At 32.4% G+C, this 19,218-nt stretch overlaps 1 long non-coding RNA gene across 2 annotated transcripts; it reads left to right on the top strand.

Moving 5' to 3' along the window:
* The first annotated feature begins 11,494 nt into the window (after positions 1-11,494).
* LOC107876847 lies at positions 11,495-18,715 on the top strand. 2 transcript variants are annotated; one of them, XR_001676075.2, is made up of 6 exons: positions 11,495-11,805; positions 14,956-15,065; positions 16,482-16,558; positions 16,939-17,089; positions 17,825-17,901; positions 18,462-18,715. It is a non-coding gene; the product is annotated as an uncharacterized LOC107876847 (long non-coding RNA). The 2 variants fall into 2 exon arrangements; XR_001676074.2 differs by having other exon boundaries at positions 11,498-11,805; positions 17,845-17,901.
* The last annotated feature ends 503 nt before the right edge of the window (positions 18,716-19,218 follow it).

The raw sequence follows: 19,218 nt of genomic DNA, 5'->3' as shown, positions 1-19,218 counted from the left end.
GTTGCTGCTATGTGCATAATTTATATTTCATAATAAATTATTAAATAAATTTGCATAAAAATTATTAATTTGCAATAACCACAATTTCTTGAATATACATAAACATATATATTATATCCATGAAAAGATTAATACATAAGATGTCTTACAAAATATGTACTCTGAATGTCTGAAGATTATTCACAAAAGTATGTTTTACTTAAAAAAGAAACAAGGTATATATCCTATAGCACTAAATTATATTTCAATAGTTTAGTGACTTGACGAAAAATCTTCATCCAATAGCTTTGGCGTTCTTGTACCAAATCACCAATAATGTTGATTTTTTCTACAAAAGAAGACAAGTATAATTAAACTTCAAGAAATATTCAGTATGATTCAATACAAAATTGGTAAGCTTATGGAAAAAAGTTTCAACCAGAAACTCATTTAAGTCAAAATGATAAAAAAACATAAGCAGCATAATTTTTTTCTAGAAATGTTAAAATAACTTAATCCATACTCAACTAAATTCAAACACAGCAATGCCAGGACTTGGACATTTGAAAAGCAAAACGATATAACATATGTGGCCTGAATATTGGCTAGCTCGAATTCATGGGAGGGTAGGCCTCCACAACAAAGAAAGAGGAGCTTATAAGTTGGGACTAACTCAATATAGCTCAAGTGGTGAGAATTGACTAAGATCATGTAAAGACACTACAACTCATACACTTAACAGGACTGGCAGAGAATTCTAACACACCTAACGATACTTCAAACTAATAAATTAGTATTACAACAAAACGTAACTTGCTCACTAAATGTGTAGCTCCAGTAAAAGGGAACTGAGAAACAGTTACAGATGTAAAAAATTTAAAGCGCTTGAGTGAAGCATGAAAAAAAAAGATCGCCCTGTGCCTCAAAATCAAATAACACTGCACTTTTGAGATAGGCTAGACCAAATATTAGACATGCGGATAATATGCGGGAATGATATTACCTAAATAAGACACTCCTAAAAGAATCACAAAGATACAAAGTCACTGATATATATATACGTAATAATAATAATAATAATAATAATTTTTTGCTGCGGATCATCTAGATGTCAAATAAATTTCTTAAAGAAAGGATGCCAACACACTAATTTCCAACACAAACTTCCAGCTTCTTTTCGCATTCTGTAGGGCACTTACGCAACTACAAATAAACTGGCAGTAAAAGACAATAATGTTTCAGCTATTTTATGTCAACATATTTTAGTGCATGGAGTGTTACTTATCTTCTTTATTTACAAGCCATACACAAACACAAACTTATGAACATAGTCAGTTGATGTCACTTATAAGCAAAAATGGTAGTTAGGTTCCAGAAAAGTGCAACTGAATATAAAAAATTATCTAAGGTAAAATTGTAGACAAAGCAAGATTACGATCTTACCTACAACATAAAGTGCATTCTTCCATCCACAAAATAAAAGGGAGAGTTGATCAATAAGAAAGTTTCTTTCCTTTATCCTTCAACATCCTTAGAAAGTGTAGTAGCTTATCCTAAACGAGAGGTGTGAAATTAGGCCCAAGAAGGTGAAAGTTTTGAAAGTTGCTAACTGTGTCGAGCAACAATGGTAAGCCATATAAATGCTATGTTGCTCGCACTCTTTAAAAATATTGTTGGGTGCTTGTAGAATCCTCCAAAGTATTTCATCTTGAAGGAGACAATACAAGCAATACTTTTGTAGAGTCTGAGCAACATAGTCCAAATGTCCAAGATATTTGGCGCTTATATTTGGTAACCTGATTTTATGTCAGAAGTATCATTATTTTATTTTGATAAGCGTGGTGTCAGAAGTATCATTATATATAAATATTTTTCTCTATCCTAAATTCACTTTTTTCAACCATTGTCAAACTGCACCTTTGGAGGGTCTTGATTCATCACCCAATCATTACTTAGGCAATTTGTTTGTTTATTCAAGAAAAGTAGAAGTTGTAATAATGAATACCAAGATGATACTTAAATGGAACAAGAGAAGGATCATCTCCTTTTACAGATTGAAGTATTATATAAACTCAAATAAAGATTCAAAATAAGTACCTAACAATTTTTTAATAGATAACAATAGTATGATATTTGCACTTCACAGAAGAACACATCTCCATTAAAGCAACTTTCTTCTTAATTGTATCCTAAGATCTTTTCGAAGGAAAGATATTATATTATACGTGCAACACTACAAAGGTGCTGGAGTATGTACAGGAAATAGGGGCACAAAACAACAAAAAAGAGAATCTTTTCTAATCTTGTAGAGGTTTTAAGAGGCTAATTATTAATTTAGTTTCATTTAATATATAATACCTTTCTCGATCTTTTGTCTATGATTAAGTGTAATTCTTCCTCAAGATATGCAATCGTAGCTTAGTTTAAGTGTTTAACCAATAACCAAAGCATCCAAAATAGGTTTTTGTGTAAAGAAGAAATATCAAATCAACTACTGAAGTCTCATGTTGGTAGGAAAATTTGACACAAACGCCTTATCTAATTTTTTTGCTAATCGAAACTTGGAATCAAGAATAGTTTTGAACACAATCAAAACCATCAGGGTGATCAGAGACCATAAAAATAAATTTATATATGGTGTGTATACCAAAAATTAGTGAGAACTGTATAATTTGGGTGTTAATTTTTTGAGAGAATGTAATCATGAACTATGACAAGCCCTTACTATTGGAGGCTTCAAATAATAGAATTATTGATTTATGCCATTATCATTTAACACTTTTTGAGTAATGGTGGTGTCCCTATTAGCTTGAGTACACCTCAACTAATTCACTAAGAACTTATCACCTTCTATAAATCAGATTAAGTACCTCTATCCATCAAAACTTAGACAAATATAAGAAATTCACCTAGTATACCTTATTTAAGCCAATTGAAATGGAAATAGTTCAAATCACACAAGATTCCCAAAAAAAGAAAGGCCTTGCCTTTTATCTGATCATGGCATACTGTTTGAAACTGGATGAATAATAGGTCCACCCTTCTCCACTTAAATTCTAATTTTTTCCTATTGTACGGGTTGAACTTGTGATATGTGTCTAACGTACACATCACATTACACTCTTAGCACTAGATCAAAGCCTATGGATATAAAGGCTTTACATTAATTTTAGTTATGCAGTTATAGTTTCTTACTATATGCCCATCCTCGAATACATTAAAGTTACTACAGTATTGTAGATAAAAAAAGTGAGCATTTACATAAACTATGAAAGGAACTCTAGCATTTAAGTATAACATTCATCTAATAAGAGAAAGAGTACACCATTTAGTAAAACGATTGAGTGAGGTGAAACCAATCATATAAAGGCATCAATATTGTAATAGTTTTTGTAGTCAGAGAATTATGTTCGGCATGTTTTCTTCTTATTTTCACTAGCTTCATCATGAAGAAGTCGGACAAAAAGGACTCAAACATCTTTTCCTTTAAAAATCATAAGAAATTTGAGTTATAACTCAAATCTTAGAGCTTCGAGGTATTCTATCTACCTCTTTGTTGATGTAAATAAAGTTATTGTGTTGATATAGAATCTGCTAGTAATTTTACACCAAATTTTTTTAGGCTTGAAACTAATTGACTATTAAGGAAAAATATAATATAACATATAATCTCAATCCAACAGATAAATTGAATAAAAACCCAAAGAAGAAAAGCCACAAAGCAATAATAATTGTGTTTGCAAAGGTACTACAATAATAAGTATCAGGTACTTTCATAACCTTCAAATAGCAAGAAAAATTAACCCAATAATAAAAGTTTATCATATATTGCATAAACTACATACAATGGTCAAATTGCAACTAGGTTAAATAATATTTTTAAAAAATCCAATTGAACTTTGAATGTGATTACATTAAACCTAGAAACATCATACTTGGTAGCTCCGCTTAAACTTAACATTCAATTGTTCTCTCCTATTTTGACCTAAAATCATGAAAATACACTTCTTTCTATTTTTAATTTTGACCAAATGTACAACTACAAGGAATTACCTCTTCAAGGATTTAGGGTTTAAGGAAGAGGGAGAAAGATACCAAGTACTCATCCATAATCCTGACTATGTAATGTTATTATTGCCACTTGGACACTAGATCTCCACCGTTCATCACGTAGGCACTCTACACATAAAAAATAAAATAAAAAAGGAATATGAAGCTAAAGTTGAGTTAAAAGAGAAAAAATGTTGGGAATGAAAATGAAAAAAGGAGGGAAGGTTTGTCGCTCCCTATTTCAGCGTTAAAAATTTATTGCGATGCAAAATAAATAAGTTGTTGAGAAAACTAATAATTTTACCTACGATAGAAATATTTTTAGCAACAATTTAAATATGTTGTTGTCAATTTATTTATTTTTAAAATTTATTATATTTACCCTTAGAATATGGCAACAACATTGAGACATTTCACAACAAGAAAAAGGTCATGATTAAAAGTCCTACTGTACAAAAACAATAAATAGAAATTGTTACTATTTATTGGTTTAAGCCAACAATGTTATAGTTGTTGGACAAAAGTTGTTGCGAATTGGGACTTTTGTTGTAATGTTGGATTCATGCGTAAAGTTTGAGCAGCTATGATGTGATAAAATCTCTCTCTATTTTCTCATGTTCTATCTTTAACCGACATCACATAGGTATTTTCTTTCTCAATTCTCAAATTTTAACAGAATAATATATTAGATTGAGACAGTGAGCCTGTGTGGCAGCCTCAAAACTATTGTTTCAGGTACACAAAAATCTGTATGTTAGTTCAGTAAAATTCTGTACAAGTTCAAGACGTTTCAAGAATACTTTTGAAGTTTTTCAACAACTTCAACACAAGATCAAAATGAACTTTCAAAGAAGTGTATTATTCTGTATTTTTTAAGAAAAATAGATGAAGCAGAATAAGTCAAGTCCTCTAAATTCATAGAGTCTCCTTAAGGAAATAATTCTCCTCAAGTACCTGAGGTTGCAAATTTTTTCTTCCAAGATAAAATGACTTAATAACCCAACAGTAGCGGTATCTTAAATGATCAGATTCTCTTCGAACTCACTTAACGAGATAAGATCACATGGAGTATTTTAGAAGACAATAAGTGTTTGTAAATAAAAAACTTTTTGTTATTAAACCTGTGAAAAAATGTAGGTTTATATAGCCACGAAGTGCCCCTTCCAAAAGGTGGCAATGGTTCATCTGAAAGGTGTATCTTATCTGAATATTCATGTATGTCCATTCGAAACAGTGTGTCTTTTCTAAATATCCACAACCATCCAAAAACAGTCACACAATTTTTCCAAAATAGTGAATCTTTTACTCGAAGAGTTGTGTCTCTTTCGAGCAACTTTCAGTATCATTTCTGCATGCAACGTTAATGGAGGAAAGATTTTTCTTTGAATTTTTGGACTGAATTTCTTCCCAAGTTTCAAATAAATTTTTTCCAAAAATATTAATCTCATCGATCAATCATTAATTTCCAAATCTAAATTCAAAGCCGAAGCTGAGCCTAGCTGAACGACGACGACGACGACGTGCAAGGCACCTCTTAGTTCTTTCCTCACTTACCAAGTGGAGATATGTTTCTCAATATAAACACAAGAAAGTTTCTTTCTCCCACCAATGTTGGTTAATTTAGTAGTCTTTCCTCATTTTGATCATACTTTCCCTCTACTATTTTCCATTTATTTTCCATTCATATATTCAACTTGAAACCAACAATCCCCCACATGAATGGGGAATGGATATATTTGTAAAACTTTAAAGACAAGTATGTGATCATAAAGCAAAGACTGATTGCATCTGGATAAGTGGGTTTTCTGTTGAACTTTCCAAAGTAAACATGCATCGGATGCACTCGGTCAATCGGTAAATTTGATATCTTTGAATCGTTGAGATTTAATATACACCTAGACAATACATTTCACACAACCAACCTTTTACCATTTATGGTTCTCATAATTTTATTCGTTTCAGCCATGAACATGTCCCGGTCTCATGAGATCTTAGAGGATAGGCCATTACTAATATTCTCCTTGAAGCGGCTTCCACTTTGCCCTTACATAGGTAATTTCTAAACGTTCAATCCTATAGATTAAACTATTTGGTCAAATTTATCAAATTTAGATAATCATTAAAAGACTTCACACCATAAGTCTTATCCTTATTTACTAAACATTGTCTACATCATGAGAATGAGTTGGGTATATTGACAATGTTGAGCTTGTCAGATACAACTTTGTTTGATCTCCTTGAAACTAGCTCCTCGGATTTCCAGTCTTCTAGGTGGAGTTACCGCCATGGTGACTTATCCTAGGATAAACTCATTCCCTTGGATGTTATCTCAACTCCTTCTCTAGATAGTCCTTTTGCAAGTGGATCTAACACATTATTCTTGGACTTCACGTAGTCAACAGTGATAATTCCACTAGAGAGAAGTTCTCTAATGGTATTATGTCTCCTTATTATGTGATGTGACTTACCATTGTAAATCATGCTCCCTGCCCTACCTATTGCCTCTTGACTATCACAGTGTATACATACTAGTGCCACTGGTTTGGGCCAATAAGGAATATCTTCCAAGAAATTCCAAAGCTAATGCGATAAATTCAGATTCCATTGTAGAGCGAACAATACATGTCTGTTTGGACGATTTTCAAAAGACTGATCCTCTACCTATAGTAAATACATATCCACTCGTGGATTTTACTTCATTCGATCCGACGATCCAATTTGCATCACTATATCCTTCAAGTACTGCGGGATATTTATTATAATGCGACTCATAGTCTTGAGTGTATTTAAGATACCCCAAAACTCTTTTCATTGCCATCCAATGAGTTTTACTAGAATTACTCGTGTATCGACTTAACTTACTAATAGCACATGCTATGTCTGGTCGTGTACAATTCATTATATACATTAAAAAACCTAAACACTTTTTTCTACTCGAATTGTGAGTCACTTTAACCTTTATTCTGTTGATGTGCAAAGCTTACGTCTAATGGAGTCTTGGCAATACCACATTCCAGATACTTGAATTTATCAAGTACCTTTTTGATGTACTGAAACTATGACAATGTCAACCCTTGTGGAGTTCTATGGATTCTTATTCCTAAGATCACATTTGAAAATCCAAGGTCTTTCATATCAAACTTGCTCTGAAGCATTTATTTTATAGTATTTATGTCAGAAATGTCTCTACTAATGATCAACATATCATCCACATGCAAACAAACAATAACCTTGTGATTTGAAGTGTCTTTAACGTAAACACATTTATCACATTCATTTATTTTAAACTCGTTTGCCAACATGATTTGTTCAAACTTTGCATGCCACTGTTTAGTGCTTGTTTTAGTCCATAAAGTGACTTAACAAGTTTACATACTTTATTCTCTTTACCTGGAATCACAAAACCCTCAAGCTGTTCCATGTAAAATTTTTTCTCTAATTCTCCATTTAGGAATGCTGTTTTCACATCTATTTGATGGATTTCAAGACCATATACCGCCGCCAAGGCAATTAACATTTGAATTGATGTTATCCTCATCACAGGTGAGTATGTATCAAATTAATCAAGGCCTTCCTTCTGTTTAAAGCCTTTTACTATAAGTCTTGCCTTCTATTTGTCAATAGTACCATCCGCTTTTATTTTTCTTTTTAAGATCCATTTAGAACCTAAAGGTTTATTTCCTAGAGAAAGATCAGCAAACTCCCACATATGGTTGCTTAACATTGAATCAATCTCACTATTGATTGCCTCTTTCCAAAATGATGAGTCTGAAGATGACATCACTTCTTTAAATGTTTGAGGCTCATTTTCTAAGAGAAATATTACAAAATCTGATCCAAATAAAGTTGACATTATTTGACGTGTACTATTTCATGGATTATCATCATTATGTACATCCTCAGTTGGTTCATCTCGAGATCGTTTAGACTCTCCGCTAAACTATTTATGTCTAGTTTTATATGGATAAATGTGTTCAAAGAATTCAACATTATCTGATTTAACTACCGTATTTTTATTAATATCCAGATGTTTAGATTTATGAACCAAAAACCGACATGCTTTACTACTTTTAACATATCCTATGAACATGCAGTCCATTGTCTTAGGTCCTATTTTTACCCTTTTAGGCAGAGGAACTTGGACTTTCGCCAGACACCCCCACACTTTGAAATATTTCAATTTGGGTTTCCTTCCTTTTCATTTTTCATATGGAATTGATTGTGTATTTCTACGGGGCACTCATTGGGTATTTGGTTAGATATAAGGATAGCTTCCCCCTAAAAGTTTTGCTGTAGACCTGAACTTATTAGTAAGTCATTCATCATTTCCTTTAATGTTTGATTTTTTCTTTTCACAATTTCATTAGATTGAGGTGAATACGGATTGTAGTTTGATAGACAATTCCATTCTCTATACATATTTCTGCAAAGGGAGATTCATATTCTCCACCCCTATTATTTTTTATAGTTTTGATCTTTTTCTCTAACTGATTTACTACTTCTATTTTATATTGCCTAATTGTATTTGTTGCTTTATCCTTACCATTTAACAAATAGACATAACAGTACTTAGTGCAATTGTCAATAAAAGTTATAAAATACTTTTTCCCACCACGAGATGGTGTTGACTTCATATCACAAATGTCAGTGTGGATTAAGTCTAAGGGATTGGAATTCTTTTCAACAGACTCATATGGATGCTTAGTATACATTGACTCCACACACGTTTTGACATTTTAATTTATTGCACTCAAGTTTGGCAAAATTTATAAGTTAATCAGTTTTGGTAATGTTTTGTAATTTACATGTCCTAATCGTTCATACCACAAATTATTAGACTCAAGCAAGTAAGAAGAAATAGAACTTTTATTGATTTCAACATTTATTACATTCATTTTGAATAGGCCTTCAGTGAGGTAGCTTTTTCCTACATACATTTCTTCTTTAGTAAGTACAATTTTTTCAGAAATAAATATACATTTGAATCCATTTTTATCAAGAAGTAATATCGAAATCAAGTTCTTCCGTAACTCCGGTACATAAAGGACATTGTTCAAAGTCAATACTTTGCCAAATGTAATTTTCAGGTAGACCTTTTTTGTACCTTCAACTTTTACAGTTGCGGGGTTTGCCATATAGATCTTCTCTTTGCCTTGACCCAGAGCAAATACAACAAACAACTCCTTATTTGCAAAAACGTGATGGGTGGCACCAAAATCCATCTACCATTCTCGAGGATTTCCCACTAAGTACTATTCAGATAGCATGGCACACAAATCGTCCATTTCTTTCTTGGATTCAGCCATATTTGCTTGGTCCTTGTTTTTGCCTTTCTTTGGGGCATGACAATCTGTTGACTTGTGGCCAATCTTGCCATAATTAAAACATTTTCCCTTGAATTTATTCTTAGGTTGATTCTTTTTTTGTCCAGGTTTCTTTCATTTTTTGAGTTGTTGTGATCGTCTTCTACAATATTTGCTTTATTCATTGCAGAATTTACTTTCGACCTCCTTTCTACGGCTTTGTTCTCTTCTTTAATACACAGTATCACTATGAGATCTTTGACTCTCATCTCATTTCATTTATGTTTCAAGTAGTTCTTGAAGTCTTTCCACATAGGTGGTAATTTCTCTATTATTGTCGTGACTTGAAACGCCTTGTTCATAACCAAACCTACAATAAAGTTTATTTAAACATTAAGAACATTTTTAACATGTTCAACTAAGGTATTTACTAGAATCATACCTCCCATAAGGAGATCGTGGAAGATAACTTACAGTTTCTGTACTTGAGATACAACCAACTTGCTGTCAATTATTTTAAACTCAAGGAATCTTGCAACAAAGAACTTCTTGCTTCCAACATCCTCAGTATTATGTTTTCTTTCCAGTGCACTCTACAACTCTTTTGACATTTTTATTGCACTATACACGTTGTATAGGTCATCTTGGAGGCCACTTAGAATGTAATTCCTACATAAGAAATCAGAGTGTTTCCACGCCTCTATAACGATAAATTTCTCCTAGTTCGAAGTTCCTTCGGGCACCTCTGGAGCTTCTTCAGATGTAAATCTTTGAAGACACAACGTTGTAAGGTAGAATAACATCTTATGTTACCACATTGTAAAATCAACACCCGTGAATTTTATGGGTTCTTTGCTGGTGCCATTGCCTGCGGAGCACTCGTACGACTTGTTGTGGCAATATTAGTTGCTGCCACACTCGCCCCAACATTATTCACATGACTGTCAGTAGTCATTTTTCTGTCACAAAAAGATAGTCAACTTTAGTATATCGAAATGACACTAATAAAGTTGTAGCGACTTTTAACACCCCTTGTTTCTAGTTTACGATGAAGTTTTTATGATTTCAAATCTTTAACCGAGTGACCTTTAACTTGTGATGAAGTTTTTATGACTTCAAATCACTTGTTAAGTTCAAACGGAGTATAAAGCATAAAGTTTTAATCTCGGAAACCCAAATAATACAAATTCTGGTGTATTTTCTTAAGATTGTTGTTTTGGGTACATAAAAATCTGTATGTTAGTTCAATAAACTTCAACACAAGTTCAAGACGTTTCAAGAACACTTTTAAAGTTTTTCAATACCTTCAACACAAGATCAAAATTAACTTTCAAAAAAGTGTGTTATTCTGTATTTTTAAAGAAAAATAGATGAAGCGGAATAAGCCAAGTCCTTCGAATTCACAGAGTGTCCTTGAGGAAATAATTCCTCTTATGTACCTGAGTTTGCAGAATTTTCCTCCTAGGATAAAATGACTTAACAAACCAACAGTAGCGGTACCTCAAACGATCAGATTCTCTTCAAACTCACTTAACAGGAGATGATCACACGGAGTTTTTTAGAAAACAAGAAGTGTTTGTAAATCAGAAATTTTTCGTTATTAAATTTGTAGAAAAATGCAAGTTTATATAGCCATGAAATGCCCCTTCAGAAAGGTGGCAATGGTTCATCAGTGAGATGTATCTTTTCTGAATAGTCATGTTTATTCATTCAAAACAGTGTCTTTTACGAACAGGCTGTGTCTCTTTTAAGCAGCTTTCAGTATCCTTTCTGTATGCAGAAGCATGCAACGTTAATGGAGGAGCAAAACTGTTGCATTTTTTCTTTCACTACCTGAAATTGGATCTATTGCAACGGACTCTATGGCGACGGTTGCAAATACATTGCTATAGATAATCTATTGCAACACTTTCAACAGTTGCAAAAAATAATTGTTCTACTAGTGCGATTTAGTGTTATGACCGTTGCTACTAAATACGAACCGTTGCAATAGGTATATCTATAGCAATGCTATTGAAATCATTGCCACAAAAACATCTATGGCGACACTTAATGAGAAAATAAATCGTTGCAATATATATATATATATATATTTTGTTTATTAATTTACTTCCATAATATTTTATTTGTCTGCCAAATATCTTCTATTTTAATATAATATTATTTTTCTTTCTCAAAAACCCTATTTCAGACAAACAAACGTTTATTAAAAAATCTCAATTTGTTCCTTCATTTCAGAAAAACAAAAGCAATTTAGAGCTCTCTCTATTTAATCGATTAACAACAAAAGTGAAGAACAATCTCTTAATCAATTAGCGATTTAGATCTCTCTGTGTTTAATCAATTAACAACAACAATGAAGAACAATCTCTCAATTGATTAGCCTGCTCTCAATCTCTAAAATGGAGAAGAATAATGGATCCATTTAGAGCTCTCAATCTTCCTTCAACAGCAATCTCGACAAAAGTGTAAGGTGAAATTTCGAGCTCTAAGTGATATTTCGATCCATTTAGAGCTCTCAATCTGTTAGTGAAATTTTGAACAACAATCAATTTGTTGATTATTTTGATTTCTCTATCAATTTGGGGATTCCTTTAATTGCTGGGTACTGGGTATGATTTTGACCTAAGCATAATGTTAATTTGGGGATTCCTTCAATTGTTGGGTATGATTATTTTTTTGGGATTTTCTATTTCATGAGATATTAAGTGTGTAGGGGTTTAATTTAGTATTTTTCTGATGTTTTAGAGTGTTGCTCTTTGAGCTTTGTGATGATGAGCTTTCTGAAGTGCTTCAGATTGTAAATATACAAATGTATGTGCTAAATTTACTAACTTTAGGGAAATTTCGTCCTCCATGCTCTCCAAATTCACCTTCTCCGATTGAAACACGTTTTTTCATGTCTGAACAATATACTGTTTTTTTTCTCTGGTAATTTTTCTGGTATGCTGTGGTTTGAAATTTTCCTTTTGTCTGAAAAATGAGGTGAAAATAATTTTTTATGACCACTTATAAATTGAATAAAATAAAATGTCCTTTTCATATCTTTTATGTTTAACGATAAAGTTTTTTTTTTCTTTTGAATTTTTTTTATATAAAACTAAACACATATTTGTAAAGGGCTACGAAACCAAATCTTTTGAAAATTGAATATTGGTTAATATGCCATGTGAATCTTTCTGTTACCATCATATTGTGTTACCTTTATTTTTCGTGTGTTTTTACTGTGCCAGTAAAATTATGTTTTGGGGTTCTTAAAATTATTTATAAAAGACTGGACTTACCACATGTTGGCTGTAATACTGCATTAAAGTATGTGTCTAGTTCATCTAAAACCATAAGTTGTTCGAAAGAGTGCATTTTAATTATTTATATGTATAATTATACCCTTTTGTGTTTCTGTATGTAAAAGAATTTGAGCATCCAACTCAAGACCTTAACATGACTAGTGGAGTAAACCACTATCTTTGTAAACCTCTTTGAAGGCTTTACACAATCCAAATATAATTCAATAGTGTACATTGTACAATCTGCAATTTCCTCAAGCTTGAGTTACATATAATAGAAAACCCTTTGTAGCATGTTCTATAAGAGATTTTACTGTTGTAGCTCAAGATTTGTTGCAGTTTATTTTCTGAGAGCTATTGACAACTAGTAATTGTCCGAAGTACCATTAATATGCTACTAGTTTCTCTTCTTTTTTCCCATTGTCTTAAAATCTTTTTTGGTTATTTATTTTAGCATGTTCTTTCTCTTTTTCCCTTCCTAGAATTTTTTCTTGGGGATGTTGTCATGAGTGCCTTGATCCTTTACTAGGTATTATTATGCATTGATGTGAATTATTCATACAGACATAAGATAAATTTAGGATGGTTTTCAAAATGTGTTGGTTATGTGGCACTCTTTAGTCAATGTATATCTGTACGATAATGATCAACCATATAGATGGTTATTGATAGGTGATAGTTTGTTATTTTATGTTTGAATGTCCTTCTATTACCCTTTCATTCAGCTTAAGTCACTCTGATTAGTAACTTGCATTTTTCAATTGGCTAAGTGAAAGTAATACAGGGGCATTACTTTGGTCTATGTTATGTGCCTCTGTGTGTCTCAGTATGCTTGCATCTTATCAAATCTAAACCAGACTTGACAAACTGACAGGATATATAATGCAGACAATTATATCTAAGTTTTTCCCCACCTGATCACTGATGATACGGTATCAAATCTAATGGCATTTGCAATTCCATTACTATACCTTTTAACTTCTCTTAATAAACTAATGATTTGAATTTATTTCCTTTGGTCTTTAGTTATTAGAATGTCATCTACAAAAGGTGAACCTACAGGATCAAAAACAAATCGTGTTCCAATGGCTTGACAAGGAACTTTCAACTTCGTCAATGTCTTCGGCGATACATGGCTGTAATTAGTGACCTCTAAATTTCTCCATTTCCGATCTCTGGAGATTAATGGAAATTTCCTCCATATTTTCCTTATTCAACTTCTCTGATTGAGTTAAATACATTTTTCATAGACATTTTTGTTTCTTCGGGATCAAATGGTTCATGATTTATCACTGCACTTTCTTCAAAAATTGAGGAAATCACTGCAAAATACCTGAACTATTTTAGTTTGGCTCGGGATCATTCTTTTACTTTTTAAAAGACTACCAACTCCTCTCTTTTGATTCATTTCATCTTTTCACATAAGTTTCTCATAGAGCTATTGAGAAGTTCAATATATGTCCTTTATCACTTGAAACTTTAAGGCAAATATAGAAAAGGGAAAAAAGGAGGGGGGAGTGCGTCAACGCAAAACAACTTTCACCTTAATGAGAAGGGAACAGATCAGACACGTGCACTGATTGGCATATCAATCATCTCTTGCCTTTTATTGTTGAAATAATCTTATTATACCTGATAATCTATTTTCATATTATACCTAATTTTGCAAAATTTTCAAAGTCTGTTTCAAAGAAAGCCAGTGAATCATTGAAGGCAATCGTGGCCTCATTGATAAAATTTTTCACCTTTTAACTCCTGGTTTTACACCTTTAACTCTTGGTTTTATAATTTATATTTGGTGAGTCTTTTCTTACATTTGATTCAAGTTAAAGTTAATCAAAAAGCATGGATGACTATACAAAAAGCTCCCTGTTGTAATGATATCTTTATCTTTTGGTCCCTTGATTACTGTAGTAAATTTAAAGCATTGATTTTATTGGGATCTTATGCTTGATTAATTTGCAAATTTGAATATGGCGCCAGACTTTTGAATGGACTCATAATGAAACTTACAAAGTAATCTTTTTGAAGATCGGAGAAGTTCCCCGGCTTTGAGATGTGAACAAAATTCAGAAAAAAAAAATTCTATCCATAACATCTATGTCAGCTTTTGTCTATTGAAAATAGTCTCTCTACCTTCACAGTAGGGGTAGGTTAGGGTAAGAATTATTTTTGTAGGCTTTTGAAAATGTAGACATCCATCTCATCTGCTTCACATGTGTTGATGGTAGCACACTCTCTCTCTCTGTTTATGGCTTTTTATGGTTTTCATAAAGACCTTATTCAACTCAATTATCCTTAACTACCTAGATTTTCACCTTAAGCAATCATTACAGGAAAGAAGTTGCATAAACTTATCAAATTGCAGGACAACTCTATGAACTTGATGGAGGAGGTCCGAACCAATTTCATCTATTCATCTACTACTCTAAGTAGACTATTGCAGGTAATCTTTCTTATTTTTATCCTTTGAAGGCTGGTGAAAGTTGGAAAGGATATTGGGGACAATTGACCAAAATTTCCAAATTTCATACCTAAACTTGAGATCCATCAACCACAATTTGATTTTTTTGACCTGTGAGATCAGTTAGAATCCTGCATATGTGAAAATCTACAAAAATTTTGCTTATTTGGGCTTTAGAAGATATACAACACGTAAATTTCTTACATGAAAAGGAAATATTAAGTAAGTACTCACTATATGTAATATTTAGTGAACAACTTGCAATAATATAATTGATTATTCAAACCCAACCTTAACAGATCAATAACAGAAATCTCCTAACTTTTTGTGGCAAAAGTTGTAGTAAATGTAAAATGTGGTGGTGACGTAAGTGATCCAACATCATACTTCAGAAATGTTCTTTTGGGAAAGGCTGTTAGCCCATATTAGGTTCAGTACGGTTTAGTGATGAATTGAGGTCAGAACTTGTAAGAAACTATGTTTTGGTGTAAACACCGAGCCTGTATCATTGTTTTATGAGATTTCTTGTCACTAGTGTATTGTTCTTTTAAATCCTTTTAAGCTACCATTGTTATGTAGCTTTAGGTCTATTTTCGGGCATGTGAAGCAGCTACAACAATAAATGTTATATATTTCTTTTATATCAAGAAAATACTCGTCTTGCCATTGTCAGACGTTTAATTTTTGGTGTAATGTAGGGTTGTTTTTTGCTATACTAGGTGGAGTTCTATTTTTGTTATATTCAAACTGCCTTTATCTATGATTCATCGAGCCGAGGTTGATATATATGATACACATGGAAATGATAATCTTTAAGCAAGGAATCCTAGCTGAATGTTTCTGAATCAATACAATATTATTACTCATACTCCCTCCATTTTAAAAAGAATGACCTACTTTCCTTTTTAGTCCATTTCAAAAAGAATGACCCCTTTTTCCTTTTGGAAATACTTTAATTTCAACTTTCCACATGGCATATTTAGGACCACAAGATTAAAGGACATTTTGATACATTTGACACAACTTTAATTTAAGGCCACAAGATTCGAAAGTCTTCTTTATTTTCTTAAACTTTGTACCAAGTCAGAGTAGGTCATTCTTTTTGAAATGGAGGGAGTAATCAAAACTTATCAATACAATTATGAAATTTCTTGTCAGTAGTGCATTGTTCTTTTAAATCTTTTTTAAGCTACCATTTTTTATGTAGCTTTAGGTCTATTGTTTGGGCATATGAATCAGCTACAACATTAAATTGATCGGGAATCATTCAACTAGGGATTCCTAGTTTTAAAGATTAATCTGGTGTGATTTCACTTCTGCCATCTTTTTGTCTGTACTCCAGCTGCTTGTCTCTCTACTTAGGACCCCTTGTTATCCTCTAACAAGTTCTTTTTTCAGGTTTCTCATCCTTATGTACATGCTTTTGAGAACTAATAGTTGCTTAAAGGAAAAAAAAGACAGTTCAAACATAAGAGGTACATTCTATACTATGTTTTCTTATTATTAAATTTTGAATAGTTTCCCATGCCGTCCCTATGTGTTTCTTAGAGTATCATTCATCATACATTGTTTGGTAGCTTTAAGAGCACTGTGATCCTATAAGACTACAACATTGAAAGGCTAGAAAAGATGTAGCAACTTTTCATCTCTTCTACTTGAAACTTGTCAGCAATAAATACATTATGTCATTACATAATGGATATAGAAGTCCGAAACAAGCAGGCATATTTGTGAAACCAATCAGTTATCTATATACTGTTGAATTAAATAATTAAATCAGAGTTTTTAGATTGTTTGTGAACTCTAGCTCTATTATTCTTCAATGTCAAATGCTTATGGACAAATATTGGCACAGTTTTTGCAGCCATAGAAGGAGAGAGATTTTTTCTAAATCAATATTTTTTCAAGAAGGGTAGCTACAGAATTTTTCATAGCTAATTCTAGTCAAGATTGAGGGCACAGAAGCAGTTGTGAATTTGGCGTAATTCCTTTACAACTTTGATCATGTATGGTCTCTCTTCTCCTTGTACTATAACTAACTAGTCTTAATGCAATGGGATTAAGGCATCAATCACTAGTGTAATTTACAATGAAGCTTCCTGATGGCCCTCTTTGTACTATAGGATGTGTATTGTAATAGTGTTTTTTCTCTTCATCATACGTGTCTACTGTTCTTAAATCCAATAATGCATCCATCCTAGTCTATAAGGAGTTGGAAGCTTCCTGGTGTTTGTGCACTCTACTATAACTATAGCTTGTGCATTTAGTTTCACTCAAGTTGACAAAAGATCCTCTATAAGAAAGTTTGCATTTGCTTTAGCGTCTCTTTTCAATATTAAAATCTGAATCTGAAGGATCCACTGTGTAGTCCATATTGCAATCTTTTAAATGTAGAGTACTCATTTTCCATCCAGTTAATAGCTGATGGAGAACAACTCTGAAGCTATAGACGTCAATTTTTTGAGTAAAAATACAAGCTTTTTTATTATTTGCAATTCTTTATGGATCTCTTTTATTGTCCAACATAATGTGTGCATTCAAACTAACTGAAACTACTTCCAATAAAGCCAAAATTATTATCAAAATTAACTTTATTCGAAAATATTGCTTTTGCTTTCTGTATTATGTAGTGATAATATGTTATCTCAAAGAGATGTCATTGAACGAGATGTTACAATGAACATCATTGCACAACTACAACATTTAAATCTAGGATTAACACTTGATCCTAATATGCTAAGATTCAATGTGCATTCGTCAGGAGAAGAGACTGCTATTCAACCAATAAATCGTCCATCTATTGGTAGTAACAATCAAGGTCAGTCTCTATTTCTTCTTCTTCTTCTCATCTCTTTTTCTTATTTTTTATTGGTTGCATCTGTTGACGTGATGGCCCCTGATATATTTTTAACCAAGTCATGTTGTATGCCTCGTAGTGTTGTAAACTTTCTTGGTCTAGACATTACTATAATCATGTCCCCAACCTTATAATTCATGAGATAATGTCTGTGGTCTGCAAATTTTCTAATCGTTTTGGTGCCTTTTCTAAGTAGGACTTAGCAGTATAAAGCCACTCCTGAAATAAGCCCCTAAACTCTTCCCCTTGAACATAGTTGGTATTGAATGTAGATTTTATATGCCTGCTGGCTTGTGAATAACTGGAATTATGTCTGTCTGGTAGACTCATTATATTATATGTTATATGAGAATCTAGATATGACTAAGAGCCTGACCTAATCCTCCCGATGTGAACTCAAAAAATGCTTGAAGTAGAACTTCAGTGAGGCATTGACCCATTATATCATGCTGCAGTGTGATTCTAATCTTTTTATGTTGTCATTTAAGTGCTAATTTATATTATTTGTTCTCTTTTTATAGGTGTCCAAAAAGAAGAAAGTGATGAAGACATTGACCTTCCTTGAGAAGATTTTTCGGTTGTGAATAAATGCTCTAATATCAATAGTTTTGTGTTGAATTTCTTGAAACTTATAGCGACTCGAACTTGCTACTATGTAAAAATTTAACTAATCATTTGAAATTGATTACATTTTTCTTTTGAGTTTAAATTACTAGCTTGTCTCATATTTTGAATTATGAGATTATTAATGAATGATTTTGTTTTGTGATGTGTATATATTGTGTTATAATTTGATACGAGTGATTATTTATATAAATCATTTCAATTTAATAACATATGGCAACAATCGTTTCAATAAATCATTGCAATAGGTAGTCAAAAAATATTACAACAGAATAACAAAAGTGTCACAATAGATGCTATCGCAACAATTTAATGTCGTTGCATTAGAATCTATTGCAATGGTTTGTAACCGTTGTAATAGAAGAAAATAGGCGTCCCAATAAGTAATGAAATAGTTGTAATAGATACTCAAAAAGCGTTGCAACAAAATAACAAAAGCGTCGCAATAGATGCTATTGCAACGGTTTAATGTCGTTATAATAGAATCTATTGCAACGGTTAGTTACCGTTGTAAAAGATGAAAATAAGCGTCTCAATAAGTCAAAAAATAACCGTCGCCATCGCTCGACCTATGACGACGGTTTCAGACAACCGTCGCATAAGCCGTTGCCATAGACCTATCGCAACGCCCACATATAGGACGCTTGCTGAATC

This window comes from Capsicum annuum, chromosome 1, assembly GCF_002878395.1.
Source record: "Capsicum annuum cultivar UCD-10X-F1 chromosome 1, UCD10Xv1.1, whole genome shotgun sequence".
NCBI classification, from domain to species: Eukaryota; Viridiplantae; Streptophyta; class Magnoliopsida; order Solanales; family Solanaceae; genus Capsicum; species Capsicum annuum.
Note: the sequence above shows the minus strand (reverse complement) of the source record. Positions and strands in the feature narration are given on the sequence as shown.